Here is a 7,011-nt window from a genome sequence, read left to right on the forward strand (position 1 = left end):
GAAACTCAAGAACTCATTGACACGGTTGTAAATAACCAGTTCATGTATACTTCTGAAAGGAATCCTGTGAGTAATGGGATGCCTCAGAGGAAGGGAGTTCTTGAAATTGATACTCTGAATGCCATATTGGCTCAGAATAAAATATTGACTCAGCAAGTTAATATGATTTTTCAGAGTCTGAATGGATTGCAAGCTGCATCCAACAGTACTCAAGAGGCATTTTCTGAAGAAGAAGCTTATGATCCTGAGAACCCTGCAATAGCAGAGGTGAATTACATGGGGAACCCTATGGAAATACCTATAATCCCTCATGGAGAAATCATCCAAATTTCTCATGGAAGGATCAACAAAAGCCTCAACAAGGCTTTAATAATGGTGGAAGAAACAGGTTTAGCAATAGCAAGCCTTTTCCATCATCCTCTCAGCAACAGACAGAGAATTCTGAGCAGAATCCATCTAGCTTAGCAAATATAGTCTCTGATCTATCTAAGGCCACTCTAAGTTTCATGAATGAAACAAGGTCCTCCATCAGAAATTTGGAGGCACAAGTGGGCCAGCTGAGTAAAAGAGTCACTGAAACTCATCCTAGTACTCTCCCAAGCAATACAGAAGAGAATCCAAAAAGAGAGTGCAAGGCCATTACCTTACTTGGTGTGGCCGAACCCAGAGAGGAGGAGGAGGATGTGAATCCTAGTGAGGAAGACCTCCTGGAATGCTCAGTGACCAATAAGGAGTTTCCCTTTGAGGAACCAAAGGAATCTGAGGCTCATCTAGAGACCATAGAGATTCCATTAAACCTCCTTTTGCCCTTTATGAGCTCTGATGAGTACTCATCCTCTGAAGAGGATGAAGACATTACTGAAGAGCAAGTTGCTAAATACCTTGGTGCAATCATGAAGCTGAATGCCAAATTATTTGGTAATGAGACTTGGGAAGATGAACCTCCCTTGCTCACCAATGAACTGAATGCATTGGATAGGCATAAATTACCTCAAAAGAAACAAGATCTTGGTAAATTCTTAATTCCCTATAACATAGGCACCATGACCTTTGAGAAGGCTCTGTGTGACCTGGGGTCAGGCATAAACTTAATGCCACTCTCTGTAATGGAGAAACTTGGGATCTTTGAGGTGCAAGCTGCCAGAATTTCATTGGAGATGGCAGACAACTCAAGAAAATAGGCTTATGGACAAGTAGAGGACGTGTTAGTAAAGGTTGAAGGCATTTACATCCCTACTGATTTCATAATCCTAGATACTGGGAAGGATGAGGATGAATCCATCATCCTTGGAAGACCCTTCCTAGCCACACCAAGAGCTGTGATTGATGTGGACAGAGGAGAATTGGTCCTTCAACTGAATGAGGACAACCTTGTGTTTAAAACTCAAGGATCTCCTTCTGTAACCATGGAGAGTAAGCATGAAAAGCTTCTCTCACTGCAGAGTCAACCAAAGCCCCCACATTCAAACTCTAAGTTTGGTGTTGGGAGGTCCCAACAATGCTCTGAACATCTGTGAGGCTCCATGAGAGCTCACTGTCAAGCTATTGACATTAAAGAAGCGCTTGTTGGGAGGCAACCCAATGTTATTTAATTATATCTATTTATTTTCTATTGTTATTTTATGTTTTTTTTTAGGTTGATGATCATGTGGAGTCACAAAAACTACTTAAAAATCAAAAAAAGAATGAAAAACAGCAGTAAAAATAGCTCACCCTGGAGGAAGAACTTACTGGCGTTTAAACGCCAGTAAGAAGCATCAAACTGGCGTTTAACGCCAGAAAGAAGCATCAAGCTGGCGTTAAACACCAGAAACAAGCACCAGATTGGCGTTTAACACCAGAACAGAGAATAGAAGTGGCGTTAAATGCCAGAAACAGGCTACATTTGGGCGTTTAACGTCAAAAACAAGCAGCAAGCTGGCGTCTAACACCAGACATGCATGCTAAGGGCATCTTACACGCCTAATTGGAGCAGGGATGTTAAGTCCTTGACCCCACTGGATCTGTGGATCCCACAGGATCCCCACCTACCCCACCTCTTCTTCTCTCCTCTTCACACCTTTTCATAACACTCTTCCCCAAAATCACCTCCATTACTCCTCCAAAACCATCATACAACCCACCTACATCCACCCACTCAAATTCAAACCATCACTCCTTCTTTTTCACACATCATAACCACCTAAAACCCTCCTTGGCCAAACCACTCACACTTCTCCATCTCATCTATTTTCTTCTTTTTCTACTCCCTCTTCTCTTCTTTTGCTCGAGGACGAGCAAACCTTCTAAGTTTGGTGTGGTAAAAGCATTGCTTTTTATTTTTCTATAACCATTTATGACACCTAAGGCTAGAGAAACCTCTAGAAAGAGGAAAGGGAAGGCAAAAGCTTCCACCTCTGAGTCATGGGAGATGGAGAGATTCATCTCAAAAGCTCATCACTAAGAAAAGGATGGAGCAAACAAGAGATCATGGACCTCAACAAGAGCATGAGGAAATTCTTGACCATGAAATCCCTGAGATGCCTCAAGGGATGCACTTCCCTCCACAAAGCTGTTGGGAGCAAATCAATACTTCCCTAGGAGAATTAAGCTCCAACATGGGACAACTAAGAATGGAGCACCAAGAGCACTCCATCATCCTCCATGAGATTAGAGAAGATTAAAGAGCTATAAGGGAGGAGCAACAAAGACAAGGAAGAGACATAGAGGAGCTCAAGAGCACCATTGGTTCTTCAAGAAGAGGAAGACGTCACCCTCACTAAGGTGGACCCATTCCTTAATCTCCTTGTTCTTATTTTCCTGTTTTTTGTTTACTATGCTTTATGTTTATGTTTGTGTCTTATTACATGATCATTAGTATTTAAGTGTCTATGCCTTAAAGTTATGAATGTCCTATGAATCCATCACCTCTCTTAAATGAAAACTGATTTAATTACAAAAGAACAAGAAGTACATGGTTTCGAATTCATCCTTGAAACTAGTTTAATTATTTTGATGTGGTGACAATACTTTTTGTTTTCTGAATGAATGCTTGAACAGTGCATATGTCTTTTGATATTGTGGTTTATGAATGTTAAATATGTTGGCTCTTGAAAGAATGATGAAAAAGGAGAAATATTATTGATAATCTGAAAAATCATAAAATTGATTCTTGAAGCAAGAAAAAGCAGTGAATACAAAAGCTTGCGAAAAAAAAAGGAAAAGAAAAATGGCGAAAAAAAAAGAGAAAGAAAAAAAAGAGCAAGCAGAAAAAGCCAAAAGCTCTTTAAACCAAAAGGCAATAGCAAAAAGCCAATAGCTCTTAAAACCAAAAGGCAAGGGTAATAAAAAGGATCCAAGGCTTTGAGCATCAGTGGATAGGAGGGCCTAAAGGAATAAAATCTTGGCCTAAGCAGCTAAACCAAGCTGTTCCTAACCATGTGCTTGTGGCGTGAAGGTGTCAAGTGAAAACTTGAGACTGAGCGGCTAAAGTCGAGGTCCAAAGCAAAAAGAAGAGTGTGCTTAAGAACCCTGGACACTCATAATTGGGGACTTTAGCAAAGCTGAGTCACAATCTGAAAAGGTTCACCCAGTTATGTGTTTGTGGCATTTATGTATCCGGTGGTAATACTGGAAAACAAAGTGCTTAGGGCCACAATCAACTCATAAAGTAGCTGTGTTCAAGAATCAATATACTAAACTAGGAGAATCAATAACACTATCTGAATTCTAAGTTCCTATAGATGCCAATTATTCTGAACTTCAAGGGATAAAGTGAGATGCCAAAACTATTCAAGAGGCAAAAAGCTACAAGTCCCGCTCATCTGATTGGAGCTAAGCTTCATTGATATTTTGGAATTCATAGTATATTATCTTCTTTTTATCCTATTTGATTTTTAGTTGCTTGGAGACAAGCAACAATTTAAGTTTGGTGTTGTGATGAGCGGATAATTTATACGCTTTTTGGCATTGTTTTTACATAGTTTTTAGTATGATTTAGTTAGTTTTTAGTATATTTTCATTAGTCTTTAAATAAAAATCATATTTCTGGACTTTACTATGAGTTTGTGTGTTTTTCTATGATTTTAGGTATTTTCTGGCTGAAATTGAGGGACTTGAGCAAAAATAAGATTCAGAGGTTGAAGAAGGACTGCAGATGCTGTTGGATTCTGACCTTCCTGCACTCAAAGTGAATTTTCTGGAGCTTAAGAACTCCAAATGGTGCGCTCTCAATTGCGTTGGAAAGTAGACATCCAGGGCTTTCCAGCAATATATAATAGTTCATACTTTGCTCGAGTTTAGACGACGCAAACTGGCGATCAACGCCAGCTTCCTGCCCTATTCTGGAGTTAAATGCCAGAAACAAGTTGCAAAGTGGAGTTAAACGCCAGAAACAGGTTACAAACTGGCGTTCAACTCCAAGAGAAGCCTCTACACGTGTAAAGCTCAATGCTCAGCCCAAGCACACACCAAGTAGGCCCCGGAAGTGGATTTCTGCATCATTTACTCATTTCTGTAAACCATAGTAACTAGTCTGATATAAATAGGACCTTTTACTATTGTATTAGATATCTTTGATCAGTTTTATGCTATCTTAGACCTTTATGGGGACTGGCCATTCGGCCATGCCTGGACCATTATCATTTATGTATTTTTAACGGTAGAGTTTCTACACACCATAGATTAAGGTGTGGAGCTCTGCTGTTCCTCATGAATTAATGCAAAGTACTATTATTTTTCTATTCAATTCAAGCTTATTCCTATTCTAAGATATTCATTCGCACCCAAGAACATGATGAATGTGATTATTATGTGACGCTCATCACCATTCTCACATATGAACGCGTGCCTGACAACCACTTCCGTTCTACATGAAGATGAGATAGAATGAGTATCTCTTAGGTATCTAATACAGGAGACCGAGTCCGAGATATTAGAATCTTCGTGGTATAAGTTAGAATCCATGGACGGCCATTCCTGAGATCCGGAAAGTCTAAACCTTGTCTGTGGTATTTCGAGTAGGATTTGGGAAGGGATGTCTGTGACGAGCTTCAAACTCGCGAGTGCTGGGCGTAGTGACAGACGCAAAAGGATCACTGAATCCTATTCCAGTATGATCGAGAACCGACAGATGATTAGCCATGCAGTGACAGCGCATTGGACCATTTTCATTGAGAGGACGGGATGTAGCCATTGACAACGGTGATGCCCAACATACAGCTTTCCATAGAAAGGAGTATGAAGGATTGGATGAAGACAGCAGGAAAGCAGAGGTTCAGGAGGAACAAAAGCATCTCTATATGCTTATCTGAAATTCTCACCAATGAATTACATAAGTATCTCTATCTTTATTTTACGTTTTATTTATCTTTTAATTATCAAATCTCTAAAACCATTTGAATCCGCCTGACTGAGATTTACAAGGTGACCATAGCTTACTTCAGGCCGACAATCTCCGTGGGATTGACCCTTACTCACGTAAGGTTTATTACTTGGACGACCCAGTGCACTTGCTGGTTAGTTGTGCGAAGTTGTGACAAAGTGTGATTCACGTTTGAGAGCACCAAGTCTTTGGCACCATTATTGATGATCACAATTTCGTGCACCACTCTCCAATACTAGACTAGCGGTACTCGACTGCAAAATCAAATTGGTTACTAAAAGTTTATGGGCCCCCGACCGGGAGGTTCATCTCTTGGGGTCCAAGATCCTGCTGTTCTCCTTGGTATCCAGAGACACTTTTTTGCAAGAGCCAAATTGATTGTACCTCCGACTTCCCATTTTGGTTTGTGGTACTCTAACCTCTTGCAATTCCTAACTCTACTGCTTTCTTTCTTGCAATCCTTTTTGTTTCGGTCTTCTTCCTGTCTTTTTGAAGTTGGCATTTTATTGATGTATTATTGTCTTATGTATTTTAAACTTTTCTAATATTAGTTTTATATTCTTTTAATTTGAGAGTGACTTAACTGTTATATTTTTCAATGTGTTTTTAGCATGTTTTAAACTCTTGATTTGAATTTTTACATGACTTCTATAGACCTTATATTTCCAATAAATTATTCACTGATATTTAGTAACTCTTATTCTTTTGGAGACATTGTTCGGTATCTCCTTTTTGAGTTTTGATCATGTAGTTTGTCAAAGGTCTTGATTTTACTGTTTATGTGATCTCTTTAGATATGTCTTTATTGTAACCTGAGAAAAAAGAGATTGATGTCATGACTGATCTGTATCATTATCTTGTGAATAATTGACTTTAGCTTTGCTTTGCTTAAGGATTTTATCTTAAAAAAATATTGCTACTTGGTTTCAAAAAAAAGGGAAGAATAATATTTTTTAAATTTGTTTTTTTATCTGTGATGTGTTAAACGTGTAATATTTGGTTGGTGTCATTGTTACTGTCAATTTGTTTTACAGGTGCCTTTTCATCGTCTTCTAAATCTATATGAATTTACTGTTACTTTAGCTGCAATCCTTTTGGTATATGATTATGCTTATTGATCTGTTGTGTTTTCTTAGGATTTTATTCGATGTGTTTTGAGTAAATACACATGAACTAACTTTTTTTGTTTTTCTTCCTTTTATATTATGGTACTCTAACCTCTTGCAATCTCTAACTCTACTGCTTTCGTTCTTGCAATCCTTTTTGTTCCTGTCTTTTTTCTATCTTTTTGAAGTTGGCATTTTATTGATGGGTTATTGCCTTACGTAGTTTTATATTTTCTAATAGTGGTTTTATATTCTTTTAATTTGAGAGTGACTTTACTATTATATTTGTTAAGATGTGTTTTCAACATGTAATAAAATCTTGGTTTTGATTTACACAACTACTGTAGAACATATGTTTTAAATAAATATTGACTGAGATTTAGTTACTGTGATTCTTTTGGAGACATGGTTTAGTATCTCCTTTTTCAATATCTCTTTTGTGTTCTTTTATGAAAGGTTCTATTTTTAGGGTTTCTCTTTTTCCTTTCTCGATTTCTCGCCTTGAGCTACTAGGTTTTTTATGCTTTCTTTAATATTTATATT

At 38.2% G+C, this 7,011-nt stretch overlaps 1 long non-coding RNA gene across 1 annotated transcript; it reads right to left on the reverse strand.

The window, feature by feature from the left end:
- On the reverse strand, positions 5,728 to 6,678 carry LOC110267242. Its single transcript, XR_002354625.1, has 2 exons — positions 6,581 to 6,678; positions 5,728 to 5,781 (listed from the first exon to the last, which is right to left on the reverse strand). It is a non-coding gene; the product is annotated as an uncharacterized LOC110267242 (long non-coding RNA).

This window comes from Arachis ipaensis, chromosome B09 (genome assembly GCF_000816755.2).
Source record: "Arachis ipaensis cultivar K30076 chromosome B09, Araip1.1, whole genome shotgun sequence".
NCBI lineage: Eukaryota > Viridiplantae > Streptophyta > Magnoliopsida > Fabales > Fabaceae > Arachis > Arachis ipaensis.